This window comes from Lissotriton vulgaris, chromosome 2_1 (genome assembly GCF_964263255.1).
Source record: "Lissotriton vulgaris chromosome 2_1, aLisVul1.2, whole genome shotgun sequence".
Lineage (NCBI taxonomy): Eukaryota > Metazoa > Chordata > Amphibia > Caudata > Salamandridae > Lissotriton > Lissotriton vulgaris.
In genome coordinates this window covers 435,019,318-435,040,831 of record NC_141687.1, presented here as the reverse complement: position 1 = coordinate 435,040,831, position 21,514 = coordinate 435,019,318, and positions in this window count along the sequence as shown.

Here is a 21,514-nt window from a genome sequence, read left to right as displayed (position 1 = left end):
CCTGAACCTGGCATCCCAATCCAAGGACCAAACCCAGTGGTTGAACACTTGCCTGGTGCACCAGGACTTCCTTGGGAGCACGCAGGCCCCCTAACAGTAACACATAACTCATGTGTTGTGTGATAGTCTGCCTGGCTCAGATCTCCCAACCCCTGTCCATCTGACAGTGCGCAAAGATCCCTCAGGACAGAAGTGGTGTCACCATTACCATTCACTGGTGACACAGCCTGTTGGGCTGGCCCCTGACCCACTGGTTCTTCCAGTGGGGACTCTTTTCCCTTCTCACCCCTCAGCCTGGACTTCTGTATCCTCCACGCAGGATCGGCACTGCCAGACACCAGAAATAATGGAGGCCTGCCTACAGACACCCCAGTTCACCAGACACTAGGGGATCCCCTCAACAGGCAGCCCATCAGGACAGCCTAGGCTTCCCACCTGGTGTTCCCTTAAAGAACCATCCAGGCTCTGAGACTGGAGTTTCGGGCACCTTGGGACACGCAGCACCATACTCATTCCTTCTCCACTGAGACAGGACATGAGCCCCTACACCCCTCCCACTACAATGGGACCTAGCTGGGCTACTCTGCACCACTTCCACCACTCTGGGTTGGAATATACCTGATCCACTCCCCACAGGGTCACTCCCCCATGCCTCTCCAGACCCTCTGAAATCTACCAAAAGGTCTGCCTCCCATGTAAGCTCCCTGAGGTCAGAGAACTTACTCTCCTTCGCCAGTTACCCCACTCTCCTCAGGGACACTGCACACTACTGGAGCTACCTCATGTCCTAGAACCTCCTCATGTATGTTAACCCCCTCCAAGTCAGGAGCCACATCTCTGGGTGTGTGTACTACTCCCTAAGCACTAGAAAATTCATTTTTGCTGCCACCATCTGAGCTGGATTCCACCTCCAACTCAGCAAAGCTCACTTCCTGATCTACACACATTTCTTTTTTTCTGGGCTCAGACACTCATTTTGTTTAAATGTGTTTTCATAGGTTTATAAAGATTGCATCATCATGGAAGACAACATATATCATATAAAGTTGACCATACAGTGACCATCTGTCTACGTCGGAGATACATTACGATTGAACAGCGATTATATGGCGTTGCTACAGGCTCAGCTACCAGCTGAATCTATACAGACAATGCATGTTCGACAGGGATAACAGCCCTTATACATTATTGATATGGCTCTATTTGCATTTTGTGCAGGTTCTTTGCAGGTTCTTTGCAGATCATAGAGTTCAGGCAAGTGTACAGACATTGTAAGCAATACAAACGACAAAAGCTCAAAACCAACAACAGCAGTTTGTACCGACTTCCAGGTGTGTGTTCTGCCCCCTGTCTCTTCCCCCCATAGTTCCCCTGTAGCCTCCTCCCCTTCACCAGTACCCCATATCATCCTCCCCCCCTTCTGCCCATGTCGGAACGCACCCCAGTTGCCAGCTGATATCTGTGCACTTGCATGTAATTACCAATGCTTGCTGTCGGGTTACCGACCCTCCCCTATTTGAGCATCTTCCCCACTTCCTGGTCGGCCTCAGGGTCGTACCCCCCAGATTGCATCAGGGCCTGAAGGAATTCCTCCCATTGTGCTGCTATAGGTGTCTTCCGTAGCCCTAACGTCTCTTCTCGCAGAATGGAGATTCCTTCTGCTTTGGCCCATGCTAGGAGCGAGTACCTCCGTGCCCGCATGTGTGGTGGTTCTTTTGCCTTCCATTTCTTAGGAGCTGCTTAGCTAACACTAAACCTAGGTCTAGGAAGTGAGGCGAGATCTTCATGGTCGGAGACCTGCGGGAGTTGTGTAATCGATAAACAGGCCATCAAAGGGTATGTCGCAGCCCATGCAGGTGTGCAGCGCTTCGCCCACTGCTTGCCAATAGATGTGTAACTTGTGACAGCCCCATAGGATGTGTACCAGTCCAAACCCCACCTCCTCGCACAGTGAGCACATCGCATCTGTACTTGTTTATCCTTTCAGGTGTGAGACATGCTTTGTGGACTATAAATAGTTGTATTTGTCAGAACCTCAAGTTCCTTGAAATTCGCGTTGGACTCTTTTACAGACCCTTCAGGATTTCACAATTTTGCGGTTTGCCGCAAAATCAGCACTTTTACAAAAAATGCCGCAATTTTTTAGAAAGTGCCAGCTAAATCGGCACCTTTGTAAAAATGCTTCGATTTTTACAAAAGTGCCCTCAAAATCGGCACTTTTTTAAAAACAATTTCATAAGTTAATGTTGCTGCAATGTCCAATACAGGTGGACAGCCATGTCTCACTGACATCACTTCATGCACTTACACTGCTTCCTGACTAGTTTAAGTATTATCACTCGTTACGTGTTCCGAGCCGAATTCGTATGGGAAATAGCAACCGGAATGCAAAACATATCAATACTTCACATTCTTGGCCCACACTACATTTTTAGGCTTGTGGGTCAGCCTTGCACTCAAACTCCAACAATATCAGTTTTTGTGACCTTAAACTTTCATGTTCTCTGATCATTTTGATGGTATGGCTTTATTTTCCTAAGTGATTTAGGATATTGCCCCATTTATTTGTTATTGTGGGACATGAAACAGTGGCGCAAACAGATCACAGTAAGATATAAATTAGCACTGAAACCAAGACTGTGCAACTGTGGTGTTATAGACCAGACTTAATGGAAATTTCAAAATTCCATGTAAAATATACACGTCGAGAAATATGCATGGACTGTATAGTCCCACCATGTGTTTGCTTAGGTTTGTGTAATGGGTTTGTGTAAAATCTAGAGACACCGTCACAACCTGACACAAGGGAGATTGGAATACCTAGAGACAGATGTGTGCTGTCTTTCTAGTGCTTATTTACAAAGATCTGGTGAGTGTCACATCCACTGCTGAATGTCATCAAGTCCAGGCCGGCTCATGCCGAGCACTCGTCCAATGTGGATGCTGGCAGCCTAACAGAGCTGTAAATTAGGAGCAGTGTTAGAAAAGAATTGACTGAGGATTACTGCATCTCCAGTCAGAGATGAACTCATAACTTTGTCTATTTATACAAACCACTCCACTCGGGGGTTGTTACACAACTCCGATATCAAGGGGATTTCTTAAAGCCTGTAGGATGTGGATATTACCAATGCTGAGCCTGTATTCAGCCCACATTCTACGGCGGCAGATAGAGCTAACCACATTACCCATAGCGAGCCAGCCTGTGAGCAATGCGCATTGCCCAGACTGTACTAGTGAGCTATGCTCATTACGCAGAGTAATATAGTGCTACCGAAATTATGCCAAGAGAGCCCGCAAACCACCAACTTAAAGCAGAGCAAGCCTGTGAGGCACTTATTATGCAGAGCAAGTCTGTGGGACACCTACTTTATGCAGAGGAGGCCTATGTGACACCTACATTATGCAAAGAAACTTAACTAGTGCAAGCCAGTAATCTACCCACACTAACTTCAGAGAGCCTGTAAGTGGCCCACGTTACCTACAGAGAGCCTGAGAGAGACACACATTATGCAGACGGAGATATACAACTACTGGAAGCAATCCGAGTTACATACTGTGAGCCTATGAGGTACCCACAGTGAGCCTGTGAGGTATCCACATTACCCACAGTGAGCCTATCAAGTACCGCAATGCTGCCCCCCCTGGAACAAAAACGTAGCAGCAGAGTTTCCCACCAGCCATTCTTCACCCCGGCCAATCAGACATAATTGCCAGGGCTAGTTTGTGTTCCCAGAATGGCCCTGGTTGGGGGACCTTCAGAAGTTGTCCAGCCGCTTACATTCGAAAGGCCCTGGCCTGAGCTGGCTGTAATATGGCACATTGTGTGATCTTAGGCAAATGCTTAATTTCACTAAGGTAGCTTCTGGAATGCCATTTCCTATGGGATGCTACCAGGCCATCTTTGTTGGGCTTCTCAGAACCTATACTAAAGCAAATGGAGGATTGCATTTCCAAGGGATAACAGCCTTCACCTGTGGGCTGCTTCCTCTGTTCCATATCCCAGGTTGCCTATTTCAAAGCGGACTACTCTGCTAAAACAGTTTCCATTGATTTAAGGCTGAGAATGAATGATTATGAGTAAAATAAAGTGCTGCAAAAATGCAGCTATATTTCCATATATGTGCCTCTAAATTTGCTAATCCATGCCGCTATATCCTGGGGGGTCTGTCTTTAGTATCTTTTCCCATTCTATGTCTTCTAACTGCCGCTCCGGATCTGCTTCCCATTTGCAGCGCTGTGGGTCTAACGTTATCGCTGCGTGTGTGCGAAGGGATGCTGCAAACCAGCGTACAAAGTGTCTACCACGCCCCATGACATGAGGGTACTGTATGGTTAGGTGCTTACTTGGTTCCACTTGCAGGTCCCCCCATCTAGAGGTTAGTGTCGCAATCAGTGAGCAGTGTCCTAGGAATTGTCCCGGCGGCAGCCCCACCTCATTGACCAGGGACTCACATGGTATGAGCGTGCCATCCGGGTAAAAGTCTCCCAACGTTTGTATGTCAGCTTCGTGCCACTCCACTAGTTCAAGAGATGTGAGCACCCCAGGCTCGCTGGGGGAGCCCGCTAGTGGTATAGCCAGTGCATAAGGGACTAGTGTTTTGGTGAGATGTAGGCAGCGGCGATAGCACCTGTAAGCTACCACCAGGAGGAGATGGGTAGGCAGTGGAGCTTCATAGGCTAGGTGGAAAAGATTGGTGATAATATCCAAAGAGAGGGGAGGGGCTAAGGTTGCAGTGTCTTCGCAACCCCTATCGGCCAGTGGGCTATCCACTGCAACTGTGCAGTCAAATAATAGTGTTCAAATCTATCTAGCGGCACATGCAAGTCATCTACTGCTAAGTAGTAGGAGTATAGATGCGGTCAGTGGGATGTAGGACTCGCCAAGGGTCCAGTAATGCCCACTGCAACAGCCAGTCTGAAAGCGCCTGTGCATTTGACACAGCTGCCGTCGTCTCGAGGGGTGGGAAGGATCTGTCCATGTGCACAACAAGTACCAAGTTGAAGTCCCTTCCTAGTGGGCAGGGGAGCCCAACCTGGGGGGTCAGTTTTGCAGACAGTTGCTCCAGAAACAGGGGTTGGTCTGTGTCAGGGGCATAAATGGAGCCTCGGAGTACCTGCTGCCCATTGAGTGTCCCTTTCACTAAGGTGTACCTGCTACCTTTCATCCCACTGACATCATGCAAAACAGTAGTAACAATGCTAGCGTTATCAAGATTAGACTACTGCAATGCGCTGTATGCGGGGATGCAGTCTCAACACCTCATGAAACTTCAACGATTACACAATGCAGCAGCGTGACTAGTGTTGAACATACCCAAACACGAGTCCATTGCCCATGGATTGAGAACTCTGCACTGGTTACCTATGAAAAATAGAATAAAATTCAAATCATTGTGTCTAGCATATAAGGCCCTGCACGGTGCAGGCTCGCAGTCTCTAAAAACCCACCTGGTAAGGTACCAGCCGAACAGGTCCTTGAGATCCAGCAAGCTCAATCTGATCCAGGCCCCTAGATATAAACAACTCAGATGGGGAGGGAGAAGCTTCCTGCTTTATGCAGCGAAGGCATGGAACCAGCTCCCAATTTCAATAAAGAACTGCCCCTCGCTACTGTCCTTTCGGAAAGAGATAAAAACTTGGTTATTCAGTTTGGGATAGTCGTGCCCCGGCAGTTTGGTCAAGTACTCTTTTTAGCGCCAAGACGGCCATGGGCATTCGCTGCGCTTTACAAATCCATAATCAAATCAAATCAAATCTGCCTGCGGATTCTATCACCGTTTCTGCGCAGCTGAACTGGGTGCCTGCTCTTACCCAAATTAATGTGGCCCTCGCATGCACCGAATATGTTGAGCCATATATTTGTCCCCTCCAGCGTTTGCGCAGTCTGTCCAGTTTTGGCTGGTTCATGTGTGTTTCCTGCAGCAGAGTGATTGCAGCCGAGTGCCTCTGAAGGTGAGGAAATACAGAGTAGCGTCTCGCAGGTGTGTACATGCCACATATGTTCCATGTGATTATGTCAGCGCGTGTCATTTCTGGTGGAGTTAAGCAACTGGGACGCCGAGGGCGGGGTACACCACAGGGTACGGTGGGCAGGGGCATGAGTGAGTGCTTTGGTATGCTGCAATAAAATCAGCAACAATAAACAAACTAAAAACAACATACCATCTGGGGCAGACATTGCGCAACGTCTGTCCAAACCTCTACAACTAATGAGTAGTACAAGCTAGTTCAGTTTGTTACAAATGGGGGTGGGGTCGCACACTACTCACACACTGGTGGTGTCGCCCCTAAGGATGAGCCTAGGATCCCGCACCTACGCGCCGGAGTGGTACTATACCTGGCAGATATTGGCAGCCATCGGCAACCCCAGAACACTGCCTATGCCTGCTGATGAGGGGTGAAACCCCGAAACACGTGTCCAGGGATGGCGAAGACAGCGAAGATAGCAGAAGATCGAAAGATGATGCATCGGGAACACTTTACTACATTGACCAGAGTCCTTAGGGGCGACACCGCCGGTGTGTGAGTAGTGTGCGAGCCCACCCCCATTTGTAACTTTAAAGCTCCCTTGAGCAGCGGGCTGACGAGCCTGGGATCCCGCACCTACGCGCTGGAGTGTTACTATACCTGGCAGATATTGGCAGCCATCGGTAACCCCAGAACACTGCCTATCCCTGCTGATGAGGGGTGAAACCCCGAAACACGTGTCCAGGGATGGCGAAGACAGCGAAGATAGCAGAAGATTGAAAGATGATGCATCGCGAACACTTTATTACATTGACCAGAGTCCTTAGGGGCGACACTGTCGCTGTGTGAGTAGTGTGCGACCCCACCCCCATATGTAACTTTAAAGCTCCCTTGAGCAGCGGGCTGACAAGCCTGGGATCCCGCACCTACGCGCCGGAGTGGTACTATACCTGGCAGATATTGGCAGCCATCGGCAACCCCAGAACACTGCCTAGCCCTGCTGACGAGGGGTGAAACCCCGAAACACGTGTCCAGGGATGGCGAAGACAGCGAAGATAGCAGAAGATCGAAAGATGATGCATCACGAACACTTTACTACATTGACCAGAGTCCTTAGGGGCGACACCGCCGGTGTGTGAGTAGTGTGCGACCCCACCCCCATTTGTAGGTCAGTGTGTTGCCTGTTGGGGTACGTGGACTAGTGATGTTGAGTTATGGCCACCCTCTTAATTACAGATTGTGCAGTGCGCCATCTATTGATAGTGGAAATCATCTCGTAGGAACGGTAGTTCATTGCCCCGGTTACTTGGGTCGAGTGCAAGCTTACCTTCCAATGTTATGTGTGTGGTGACTAAAGGCGGGCATGTTAGTACCTCACCAGCTCAATGTGAAGTATGTATTGCATTTAACCCAGTGGGTCCAACTTCTCACATTCCAGCTTGCAATATCATAGGTGTCAATAAACAGAGTTCTAATTGCCAATGCTGCTTATGTCAGCGTCTATCTCGTTAGTCCCGTCTCATATGATACCATCAGCAGTCTGTGGGGTAATCATCGGCAAGTTGAGCTCTTTGAATATTTCTGTTGATGGCGATAAGGATCCGCTGACCACCAACATTTCCCATATGTAGAAGTCCGGTCTTTCTTTAGGATGAGTAGATCCAATAGTTGTGACCACTTCCAAAGAGCCTTGTCTTTCCTTTCTCAGTTTCTCTGGAATTGGTGCTGCAGTCCCTGGATTAGCGTTCCATAAAGGTCCTCGCCTACGTCGTCTCCTGGGTCGTCTGCCCGCTGTGTTGTCTCCATCCGGCCCTAGGGGTCTCACGCCTGTCCACAACCCCTACTCCTCCAGCCAGTCTCAAGCATCTTCGGGGGAATCAAAGAAGCGAGTCCCTTCTTTCGTGACCACTTGCAGTTGAGCTGGGAACAGCAGCGAATATGGAGTTGTCGTTTCACTGTCGTATAATTACTCATGCGTTTCTGTACTAAAGCGGTGTAGTCTGGGAGGAGCATAACCTGACGGCCGCTCACTGTGAGGCCACCCATCTTGTGAGTTTCACGGAGCACCAGATTTCTGTCCCTGTAGTTTAGCAGTTTGAAAATGAACGGGCGAGGTCTGGCTCCCGGTTGGGGTCTCTGTGCCGGCATGCGGTGGGCTCTCTCAACTGCAAATTGCATTGACAATGTTCCTTGAGGTAATAGATCGCGTAGCCACCGCTCTGTGAATTGTTCCGGATTTCTCCCTTCTTCCCCTTCCAGCAGGCCCACTACGCGGACTTTGTTATGGCGGGACCATCCCTCTGCGTCTTTCGCTCTGCCTTCCAGGTCGTGAACGTGGTCTATCAAATCCTGCAGCGCAGCGGTGTGGTTTGGCATTATAGGTTGGAGTTCCTTCAGCATTTGGCCGTCCGCCACGACCTTGTCGGTCAACTTGCGGTGATCTGCATGTAGTAAGGTGAAGTCCGAGGTGACTTTATCTATCCGGTTCTCTAGGGATGTCCTTGTGTGGTCTAACGAGGTCCCAATCCTTTCCACTGCTGCGAGTACTAAGTCCTTTTTTACCTCCAGGGCAGTGGTCGCTGGCTCCATCCCTTCTCCAACGCTCATATTGGCATGATCCAAACTGCCCGTGCATAGAGGCCCTTGCTGTAATTTAGCTCTCATCCAGCCCTTTACAAGCTGCTGCGCCGTGGGCATTCGCAATGAACTTCTAGGGGTGTCTAGACGTTGTCTATCGCCCCAACCACACTGCGGTGTGGTCAAGGCTATGCTCTGCGGCAGTGGGTGTCCACGTGGATGCTGTCTCCACAGGTCACAAGGATCTACCTGTGCCAGTGTGGGAGATTGCAGCACTCACACACCGTCAGTGCTTCCACTCTGCACTTGCTCAGCTGTGCAACGTTGGACCAGCTCTCAGAGTCCAGTTTAGGAGGTTACAATGCTCCTTGTGGTAATCTCAGCTGTCAGCTCGTGTCCTCTTGAGTCTATTCTGTTATCTCTCCATAGGCGCTGCCGGTGTGTTGATCTCAGCATGCTTTCTGGTGCACAACGCTGTTAGGTCTTATTGAAGATGCATGGTGGGCCTCTTCAGCGTGGGATTGCTCTAATCGCAACCTCGGTGCTTCGCCGACTCCCCAGGGGCCCAGGCCTCGCTGTTCCGTTACTCCTCAGCTACATGCTTCTCACCACAGCAAGTTCCCTCCGAGAGCCGCTGTGCACCAGGCTCATGTCACTCAAGTTTGATGGGGTGCCCAGCGCGTGTGTTATGTCCGCTAGGGTCAACTTCCTAGTTTGCATTTCCCATTCCAACTGCCCATTTAACTTGAGCTTTGTCAGCTCCATCTCATGCCTCCTGCATCTTTCTCTGGAGACAGACTCTTGGCAGAAACACTGCTACCTGTGGGGGAAGGTGCATTCCTTCATTCAGGACCCAATGGCACTTCGAGCTGCATATCTGAATTCTCACCCACTTCCTCATTCTCAGGGATATTCCTTGCTTCTACCCAGGCCCTAAGCGCCTTGTAGAACTCCTCCTTCTTGGTGAGCCCAATAATGGAGACATTACATTTCTTGCAGATGTGCTTCAGCTGTTTTACTTTGTAGCTTTCTAGTTTCTCCTCTTCCCAATCAAAATCGACAGGGGCTATGGATTCTGCTCTATCCTTGTTGGTTAAACTTGGCAGTTCTAAAAAATAGAAAATCCCAAAAAGAAATCTACCAAAGTATGTGGCTGTGTTTTAGTCTGCACTCACTAGTAGTGTTCACCAATCACTGTACATGACTCACAAATCCAAGTCTATAATCCTATAGATTTAACAGAAAACCACAAACAACACAAATCCACAATACTGTACTTAAAATGGTAGGTTTAGCTTAATTTTCTTTAGATCTTAAAATGCGACACTATTAGTCAATGTACCTTACGATGCCTCACGCTTCTACAGCGAAAGTGTTGCAGAGATGGAGATGCGGCAAAGATCCGGTGCAAAGAAATAAAGATGACAAGTTCTTCCTGATGCAGCACGCTTCTCCGATGTTGCGAGAAGTCTCGACTCGATGCGTCAGCTGCAGTGGTGACACCCTTGTTCCGTGATCTGACGACAGCGGCTTTGGCGGCCACACTCTTCTCCGATGATGTGAGACACTTCCGCTCGATGCGACAACTGCAGCGGCAACACCCTTGTTCCATGATGCGATAAAGCAGCTCCGACGGAGTCATGCTTCTCCGTGGATGCGAGACGCTTTTCTTGATGCGGTGCAATGCTACAGCGGCGACATCCACGATGCATCAGCAGCGACGGCAACACCCTTCTTCCTCATTGCGAGACGCTACTCTTGATGCGGTACAATGCAACAGGTACAGCGGTGACATCCACGATACGACGGCTGCGGCTGCGGTGGTGACACGCTTCTTTGGGGTTGCAGGACCTTCCTTCAGATGCGGTGCAATGCAACAGCTACAGCGGCGACATCCACGATGTGACGACAGCAGCAGCGATGGTGACAAGCATCTCCCTCTTGACACGCAATCCCTCAGAAGGCCCAATACAGCAGCAGGCACTTCCAAAGAACTCTTGGGGAGCTGGGGGTTGAAGTTTGTTTTCCCGGAGACTTCAGCAGGAGGCAAGCTCTTCTCTCAAAGCCCTTGGAGATCCTTACAAGTTGAATAAAGCACACAAAGTCCTTTCTCAATTCTTTGGCAGTCAGGCAACCACTGCAGGCCAATCCCCCAAGCAGAACTTCCAAAGAGCCTTGGTTCCTCACCTCAGCAAAGGTTTCTTTTTGTTGTCCAAAAGTGATCTAAATTCTTGGGATCAGGGTCCCAATACTTATACCCCAAAATACTTTGTCCTCTGAGGCAGAGGGGCCTTGGCCTAGTCCAAACAAGTTCTGGTCAGTACTGGAGCATTCTGTTGACTTGACTCCTTTTTTCCTTTCACAGTGCAGGGCAGAACCATCAGACGCCCCACAGGAGGTGGAGCCAGCGTTGTGGAGGGAAGGCACAGCCCTATTCAGGTCCCAGGTGCAACTCCTCCCTCACATCTAGATGCAGATCTCTCTATTCACCACTGGGCTGACTCACCTTGTCTCCTGGAATCTGCCAGCCCCTGTCACTCAGACTCCACACAAGGAATACACAACCTAGCAGAGGCAGGCTTGGATAGTTAGACAAGAAAATACCTACTTTCTAAAAGTGGTATTTTCAAACACAGAATGTTAAAGCAACTTCACTAAAAGATGTATATTATAATTCTGAGTTCAGGCACACTAAACTCGAATTTCTACCATGTTCCCTGAGTCAGTTAGGATTATAAGATGTACTAATCTAACTGCCCATTCTGGCCTATGGAGAACAGTTAGCCTTGCAATAGTGAAAAACGAAAATGGCTGTAATTCACTATTAGGACACGTCACACACACCAGGGCTTGTCCTACCTTATACTTACAATGCACCCTGGCCTTGGGCCTACCATAGGGGTATCCGAATGAAGAAAAGGGAAGGTTTAAGGACTGGCAAGTCAGCATGGCAGTAAAAGACTGCACACAGGCTCTGCAATGGCAGGCCTTAGACACACTTTTTCAGGCTGATTCTGTGAGTGGCACAACCAGTGCTGCAAGCCCACTAGCAGCATTTGGATTACCAGCCCTGGGCACTCCTAGTGCACGGTTCTAGGGTCTGACAAGTAAACCAAATCAGCCAATCATGGAGTCACTAATTCATACGTCAATTTACCATAGGGAGAACATATGCACCTTAGCACTGGACAGCAGTGGTAAAGTGCCTAGAGTCATAAAACCAACAAAAACAGGTCAGACAAAATACAGGAGGAAGGCAAAAAGTTCAGGGATGACCCTGCAAAAAAGTCCAACAAACACCTTCTGCATACATAGATAGCAGGATACTTCATCTGCCAAACCTTTTGCCTCTCTGATGATGGCTATCCCACAGGAGGCAGGCCTGTGGCTCCTTTACCAAAGAGGAGGGGTGATAGAGGCCACCCCTAAGTTCTGCCCCATTCACTAAGGAATGGATCTGGCATCAAGTATTTAACCTGCACTTGTGCTGGCGGCATGCTATAAATTAGCAAGACCAACTGCAAATAGGTCCTTCCCACCGCAATCTGTTTAAGGACCATAAACATTGAGCCATTCAATTGAGTCAAACACTTTTGCAGCATCTACATTAAACAGCACTTACTCCCAAAGGGGCTCTAATTGATGCGTGAGAGCAAAAAGGGTGTGCAGATTGCGTAGAGTGGCCAGGTATATACCCATGGTAGGCATCAGTGGTAGCAGCCAACTGGCTAACAATTTAGCAAGGATTTTACCATCTACATTTATAAGAGACAAGGGCAGGTATGAACTGCATTGAGTAAGGGATTTCCCAGGCTTCCGTATTACAATGATGATTGCTTCCGCCATAGACTCCTGAAGGTGACCTGTCTGAAAAGTCTCTTCATAGACCGATAGGAGAATCGGGGCTAGTTCCTCAGAGTAAGCTTTGTAAAACTCAGCTGGGCATCAGCTGTTTCCATAAGCACTGCCATTTTTCAGTTGATTAATAACGCTCTTGATCTCCTCCACTGAAACCGGCTGACAGAGTGCCTCGCTCTGAGGGGGAGATAGCCGTGCCTCATTTAGGCACTCATGTATATCTTGGAGAGCATGCTTGGTGCGAGAGAGTGGTACAGCTGAAAATATTAAGGTGTGTAACTGTCTAGATTCGCCTTTTAAACCATGGAACAGCTTCCTAACCTCCTCACTATGTTCGGCAATATAAGTAGCCACCCAGTTGGCCTGTATCATCGATGCAGGTGTATGCCCAGGACATTCAACTTCCTGGTAGTATAGGGCAGCCTGGGCTCTTGCTTAAACATAGAGTTTCCCTATCTATCTCCTTAAACTCCCAAATTTTGAGTTGCAGAGTTCTAGAGCATGGGTTCGCCCAGTAAGATTATAAGCCACCTATGATGTTTTAATATCACTTTCTACCTTCCTCAGCTCTCCCTAAGGGATTTAAGGATACCACTGCTATTACTAATGCATTCTCCCCCGACAACCATATATATAGGCTTCTCATAAGGACAAGACAGAGTGAACAAGTGCCCTTATTTTCATTAAAATAGTTACTAGTTGCCTGCTGGATCACCTCCCTAAACACACTGTCCAGCAAAGCTTCAGGACGGAGCTACCAAAATCTAGTGGCATGAGCTTCTGCAGGGAGCTCCAGTAACAATCTTAACCGTGGAGAGGTCTGAAAGCGTGCATGGCATGCGAGTGCAGGGTGCAACCCACTCAAGTAGTCTTTGGTACCAAGCCATGCTTCTAACCTGGAGGAGGAGTCATGTACAGAAGAGTGAAACATGTACACACAGGTCTGTGGGTGTAGAGCTCTCTATATACTTACCATATCATTAGCATGTAGCAGCTCTGCCAGAGTGCCACCCACTTTATTGTGGGTATGAAACAGACCCCTGGAACTATTGAGCAATGGATTTAAGACAGCAGTATGCCCTCCCCCCAAAGGACAGCCTTATGGTTTTAATCATGAATGCGTGAGGCTAAACGTGCAAAATAATGTGGACAATCGGCATTAGGGCCATAGGAGTTCACCAAGGTAAGGTGGACAGAGCCAACCATCCCTTGGACCAATAGCTAGTGCCCCATCAGATCGGAAAACGTATTGAAGTTACAGAACTTTACAGATCTGCAAATCAAGACTGCCACCCCTTGTGAATAGGTTGAATAAAAGGCAAAGTACCTAAGGTCTTGAAGAAAGGCCACTGTAACATCATGACAACTAAAATAAGCTAGTATTTGGCAATGCACACAAGGTTTACCAAGGCCCCTAATATTCCAGGTAACACAAATCAGGATGATGTAGAGGACCGGGCAATACTGGGTCCATGCAGATCAGAGACATCATCGTTAGGGACGCCGGAATGCAAGCAAGCAAACACATGCAGAGTATACTCTGTAAATTCATAAAATCGCACATGATGAGACCTAAGAACAACCCCCATTGTCACCTTCCCACACTTGGCCCCAGTTACCCCATTAATACATTGCATATACCCAATTCAATCAACATTAGCAGGTACAAGAACAAACCAAAACAATGAGACGCAGTGGCATTTTGTGTGGAGGATCAGAGAACTGTGCAGTATAGTGGCATTAGCAGCCTTCAACAAACCAGATGTAATCAGAGGTACCGCATAATCAATCAGTGTCCCCAAAGTTTAGTAAGTGGGCCCCCAATGCCTGCAGGAGTAGGAGCACACATCACATTGCGAAAAGACAAACAGAAGGCCAGCCACCAACAGACCATGCGGCCAGAGTTATTCAACATCATTGAGTGGCAGAATACCCAGGCTGGAACCAGACAAAGAAGGGCTGTGCAAGGCCGGGCAATGCCTATTAAGAGTAGAAGAGTCATTCTTGGGGTCTCCTAAGATCATAATTTTGCCCTGTATTGTAATACAGAGACGCGCTTGAGATAGCATATTATAGGAGATGTTCAGTTCCTAGAAGTCAGAGAGAAAGGATAAAATCCTCCTCGCATAAGTGATGGCGCATCTCTCTTTTGCCAATTGTAAGATTGTGTTCCAATCCCTTTAATTGAGGAGTTTGGCGATGATTGGCCATGGGGTGCCGCTGGAATCTGGCATGGAAAAACGCACGGAGCTCCAATTTCACTAAAAAGCCTTGGTAGACTGAGCCTGAGTTGGAATGGAATGGAATGGAATGAGGATTTGTAGAGCGCGTTGGCTACCCAGGGGCGACCCAGCGCTGTAGGGAACTTGAGCTAATCCGGAGGGGTAGGAAGAGGGAGGCTAGGTTTTGGTTTTAAACAGAGGTTTTGCTGAATAACCAGGTTTTGAGAGTTTTTCGGAAGGTGAGGAGGTTGGGTTCGGATCTGAGATTGAGAGGGAGGGAGTTCCAGATCTTGGCCAGGTTGTAGGAGAGCGAACTACCACCACATCTGGCCTTCCTGATGCGTGGTACTGAGGCGAGGTAGGAGGTCGCAGATCTGAGAGAACGAGTGGGCTGGTAGGTTTACACAAGGAGAGAGTTAATGGGGGGCCTGTTCCCCAGTAAGAGCGGTGTGCAATGCACATGCTCTTAAACTCGATTCTAGATCTCACCGGGAGCCAGTGAAGATCTCTCAGTCTGGCTCTTACTGACGTTCGGCGGGGGATATCCAGAAGAATTCTTGCTGCGCAATTTTGAATAACCTGGAGTCTGTTGATTGTGGATTGGGGTGCTCCAAGATATAAGGCATTTCCACAGTCGAGGCGGGAGAGGATCTGTCCCGGAACCACGATTCGTCTCGAGTGGAATGGAAGCAAAGGGAGAATTTAGCGGAGCAGTCTCATCAGGCCAAAACAGGTCGCAGCTAGCTTAGTGGCCTGATGGTTGAAGGACAGAGTGTGGTCAAACCAGATGCCCAGGCTCTTGATTTGCTCCTTGGGTTGCGGGGGGTTGCCTAAGCGGTCACGCACTAGCTTTTGATGTAGTCCTTTCTGACCCATCACCATAGACTCTGCAATGCCCAAAATCCTCAGATTACTCCTGCAAGACTGTTGCTCTGAATCATCATTTTTCAACTTTATGTTATCCATCTCCATTGCCATTGCTTTGAGAAGAGAATGCATTGTGCCACATCCTCCTCAAGCACCGAGAGTCACTGCTAAACATGATATATGCACGCTTGATGACGATCCAAGTGCTCCTTCATGTTATCCATGTGGCATGTGACATAGTCAGTCTTTGAGTCCATGATGGAAAGGCTGTTTTTCATCTGTTTTAGAAGCGAAGCAACCTCAACTGAGGTAAGAGCTCTCCACTGTGCAGCATCCTCCCCACTGTCATTTTGCTCAGCCTCCAGAACTTGCTTAGGACCCCTATGTGCTTCAAAAGTGAGCTGAGACTGCTTGTCCAGCTTGCCCAAGGTGTAGGGATACCATGGTCAAGTGTCATGGCTTAGGGGCCTCAGACCAGAAGAGGCGACAATCAGTACATGTGGGTGACCAGGAGGGAACACAGATGTCCTTCCAAAGAGCAAAGAGAGGCACAGGCCAAGTAAAAAAAAAACAGCCGCTTGGGCAGCAGGGGCCTCCCAGTATTTTTTCAGCCACAGAGCAATCAGGCTGCCATTCATCCGAGCACAGAAGTAATGTCAGGTACAATAAAGGAAGTCATGTAGGCAGGCATCACCACTAACTCACATATGGAAAGAGTAGTCAATCTCAAGCTAGGCTGTAGTCATCCAAGGCCCTCATAGCGCTATGACGGCAATGCACTGCACAGGGCTCCCACAATGTCCACTGCAGGTGAGCACGGGCTCCCAAGGTAAATAGGCCTGCACAAAATGTCAGCATTATTGAGGGAAGCCACCGATCAGGAGCAGAGGAGCCACAGGGAGCGTCCAGTGTGCCCACAGGTTGAGACTGCCCTCGTAGTATCACCCGTCACGGCCAGGAAGGGAGCGCACCCACGTTCCACAGTGGCTGCTACCTGCATTCTGAGCAGCCCATGGGAAAGGCTCAATTCCTTTGAAACGGGGGACACTGACCCGCCTCGGTGGGCATGTTGTTGTAACATGGACTGTTCCTCCAATTCTGGACCACAAAGCAATGCTGCTAGTATGGTAACAGCATAGTAAAATTGAGTTTATGCTCCAGCCCTGGGAGCTGTGTTAGAAAGCCACCATCTTTTTCATGGGCTTTATGGCATCTGCCTGGAAGTGAGCTATGCAACCTGTAATATAAAAATGTGCTTAGTAATTTTACTGCTTTGACTTCACCTCAAAATTGTACTAAGTCTTTAAGTTTCTCACTAAGGATCAGGCAGTGGCATATCGCAAAATGATGGGCTTCTCCTGCAGAATGTGGTCCCGCTGCGTCTCACAGATATTCATTGGCCTTGGGCTGAATGGGGGCCCCATGAAGATTTTATGGCACTTCGAAGGATTGGGATCCCTTCTGCTCAGCAGGGGCTATAGGGACTTTTGTTATGCCCCTGGAAATAGGTTGACGACAGACCTGATTTCCAATACACATAACTCAGAAATTGCGTTGAGTTCAGTCATAACGAGTAGCCAGGGGTTATATTTTACTGGAATGTGAGATGAATATAACACCTTCCTGTTCATTCTTTGATCCAGTTTGTGTCATGAGCATGAGGTCCACCCCTTCCATAGGACCTCTTAAGAAGTACAGCACAAAAGGATAAGACTGTATTCTTTCTGTGATGGGGTGTGGAGTATTTGGCGTTCTTCTGGTTCGGAAGTGGACACATTGCTTTTTGGTGACATGGTAGTAACGTTCCAGGTCTGGACCTGCCAGTCCCCCTCTCACACATGTCTTTAATAATATCTCCCATCTATTGCTGGGAGTTTTTCTGCCCAGAAAAGTACAATCATAAATTATTTAAATGGTGGCAAAAGAGGTCCTTGTAGAGGCCAATGGAATTTTGAAAGAATGTTACAAGAGTCCATAGAAGAACCAACATTTTCATCACAGTGCTTTGACGCGCCAGGGAAAATTGAATTTAATTAATTCTAACAATCCAGTCACCGACATTATAGCCCCACTGATATAGCTATGGCTTGGGCTGGATGTGTTATACAACACTTTTGGGACTGCACAGACATTACACCCTATTGGAGTGTCTGTATTTTATTGATAAATATATTTGAATTAATTAGGGAATATTTTTAACTCAGTTTGTTATCATTTCCCTCAGTTAAATACATTTTTTTAGCATTAGGTGGGAATCCTTGATTAGATTTTTCATAATTCATTATGGTATGGTGAACAGAGGCATCCTATCATACTGTGGTCTCTCTTTGTGTCACAGTGAGGGTTTTCTGAGTATTCTAAAGGCATGTGCTATTCATTGTCAGTGTAGTAGGTGGGTGATCTTGTTGGACCAAATATTTGCACAAAAGGAGTAGCATTTCTTCATGATAGGTTTGTGATATTTAGCTACATCATCAGATATGACAGAATCTGTTGTTAGACAAACGGTTTAGTGGCACCGAAAATGCTGGTATTATAACACGTGTCTGCAGGGGGGCATGGAATTTGTCCAGTACATACTCTGAGCCTCATAATTTGAAAAAAAATCCTTCTACAGAATAGAGGTCATCTGGGGCCCGATGTAGGTAATTCTAAATTACCACTTCTAAAATACCGAATCATACCGATTCGGTATTTAAGAAGTGGTAAATTAGAAGGGGGGAAATGTAGGTATTTCAGATTCGGTAAATAACGAATCGTTAAGATTCGGTATTTACCGATTCTGTAAATACCGAATCGGTAAAGCCCATTGATTCCTATGGGCATTGCAGCCCATAGGAATCAATGGTCATTACCGAATCGGTATTTACCGATTCGGTAAATACCGATTTTTGAAAGGGTGCAGGGGGTGTCACTTTGACACCCTCTTGCACCCCAATTCCAGACTTGTGTGCCATGTGGCACACAGACATGCCCTAAGGGCATGTCTGTGTGTCACATTGCACAGGTGTGCATGCACAGATGTTCATGCACACCTGTATTCGGTATTTTACCACCCAATTGGATTGGGTGGTAAAATACCGATTCTTAAAGCCCTGTGGCACTCTGACATGTGCCAGCTACATCTGCATTTACAGAATCGGTATTTTACCGAGTCTGTATTTACCGATTCGGAAATTTTACCGAATCGGTAAATACAGAATCGGTAAAATACCGATTCTGTAAATGCATGCCCTACATCAGAAAACCTTAATACCGGTCTGAAACGGCCGAATTCGGCCGTTTCCGACCGGTATTAGGGCACCTACATCGGGCCCCTGCTATGTTCTGAAAGAGGAGATAAGATAATCCCACTTCTGTGAATGAATAAATACCCTACAAAGAAAAGTTTACACACTGCAATAGAAATGCTATGGATTGTGTTTCTAAACCTTATCCTTTAGAGTTGCTAAAAAGGAAGTGCTAAATTAATCACTGCACTGAGATGCATCTTGCATGAGACAACTCAAAGAGTATTATGTTCCTATGATTATTTTAAAGCATCCAATCACCATCAAATACATCTACCTACAGTAGAGGAAGCATAAGCTCAAGTAGGAGGGAATTATTTTCAAAATAAAATAGTTTCAAGTGTATTTATTTTGCATAATTACTTAAAACCATTGCACATCAATACATTTTTGTAAAATGTATATACTAGTAAAATGAATCAAGGAATTTAATTAAAATAAGTTATTGTTTGTTTTCATTTCAGCTTGTAATTTAAAGTTCGTTGCCTGGACGTCTATTAAAAGTGTATCTGTTAGACTGATGTTATAGCTGGGTAGTCACGGTTTGGAGGATTGTATGGTTTCTGACCGAGCGCTTTCTTCAGGATGTCTGTGATGTATCTCAGAGTTCGCGTTGGATGGAGCTCCAGCTTTAATCTGGCATCTTTTCCCTACCAATCGCACAAACTTCACTAAGCAGCAATTTAGCTGTGGGTCGTCAGGTGCGAAGCAGGCCAACACAGCTTGTCTCCGGGTACTAATACCTCGTTGAGTAAAATGAGCTTTTAAAAGTTGCTTGCGTTCATTCAAGAGCTCCTTACATGTGCAAAGTAGGTGCAGCATGTCCTCCGGTGCTTTACCACATAGGCGGCATGTGGGTCTGCTTTATCCTTTAGCCAATGTGGAAAGTGCTTTGTGCATGGTAGCAGGCATAGTCCATATTTCAAAAGTTAGCTTTTGGGAGTTTTAGCATACCACAATGCTAGATATTTTTGAGCTACAGGTGTCAAGAATGTATTCAGGGTCATCCAATTATGAGTCATTTTTGATATGGAAGCTTTATCCTCGATCCATGATAGAGGTTGGCCTGATTTCCATACAAGCTTTTTAAATGTGCAGTAAAAAAGTAAAATGTAAGTCATAGATATTGCTATATCTGTATCTGTTGAGAAATCAAGTAATCCATCAATTATGGGTTCCCAGGGATTCATCATGGATGTCTAGAGAGATCCAGTCTAGTGAATCTTATTGACAATACTTGGCTTACACTCAATTGGTATATTTAACTGACCTATAAGTCACTAGAAAAGTGGTATTACTTGTGGACAGGGCCTGCAATTTAACTGCTACTGATGGGCCTGCAGCACTGAATGTGCCACCCACTTAAGCAGCGCTTTAAACATGTCTCAAGCCTGCCATTGCAGACTATGTGGGCAGTTTTAAACTGCAATTTCGACCTGACACAATATACCTTTTGCCAGACCAAAAACCTCCCTTTTAATACGGAATACGGATATCTACAGAAACCCGTCCGAATTCGAGGTTGTCCCTCCGATAGATCAATCCAGGTTAGCTGAATTGATGAACCCTGTGAAGTCTGGGTCTCCCAATGACCCCTGCCCCCGCATGTACTAAAGGAAGTCTATTCTGCACTCCTGCTAGGCATACTACCTCTCTTGAATGAGTCCCTATCGCAGTGAATAGTTCCCAACTTGTTTAAAAACTCTACGTTGGTCCCATTAATTAAAAAACCAGGTGCCGATTCATCTAATCTGTCGAACTACCGGCCCATATCCCTCCTCCCTTTTGGTGCAAAGATTCTAGAAGCCCATTTGGCTAGCTGTATCTCTAACTTCATAGAGACATCTGACTACCTGGAGTCCTACCAAGCCGGATACCGCCAGGCGCACTCTACCGAGGCAGTGATCCTCGCTGTCCTGGACATAATGAGGTCTAATGCCGATAAGGGCATACATCAGGCCCTGGTGCTCCTGGACCTGTCGGCAGCGTTTGACACGGGGGACCATACCATCTTATTACACCGTGTCGAACAAGCCGGCCTACGAGGCGTGGCCTTCGGCTGGGTGAAGTCCTTCCTGAGCGACCGATCTCAGGCAGTCAAGCTCTAGAACTTCACAGCGCCCAAATTTCCCACCACCTGCGGCGTCCCGCAAGGCTCATCATTGTCCCCCCTCCTGTTCAATCTGTACCTTAAACCTTTATTACACTCTTTAAAAAACAGGAGGGTTACAATCTACAACTATGCGGACAACCTGCAGCTTATTTTCCCGATAAACTCAACAGACTCCGTCGAGGAATTTCAGGCTACCATGCTGCACCTTTAAGGGTGGATGGAGCTGAACCACCGAAAACTTAACCCCGGAAAGACCGAGCTGGTACTCCCGGGTAAAAGTTCAACCAGCTGGGGCCCTCATTTCTGGCTGTCATCAATGGGATCTCCTCCGTCTCCCTCTCTCTCTCGGTGAAAAGCCTCGGGATCACCATCAACTCCGATCTCTCTCTGAAAAGTCAGGTGGGAGCGGTGATCTCGTCTAGTTTTTTCCAGCTACGTAAGATTATGAAAATTGCTCATCTACTTACGCACCCTGCCCTCATTCAGGTGGTTATCGCCTTGGTCCTCTCCTGATTAGATTTCTCTAATTCCATCTATTTGGGCCTCCCCCTAGTTCTGTCTAAACGCCTGCAAATCGTGCAAAATCAGGCGGCCAGACTAATTTTCAAAAGCAACGG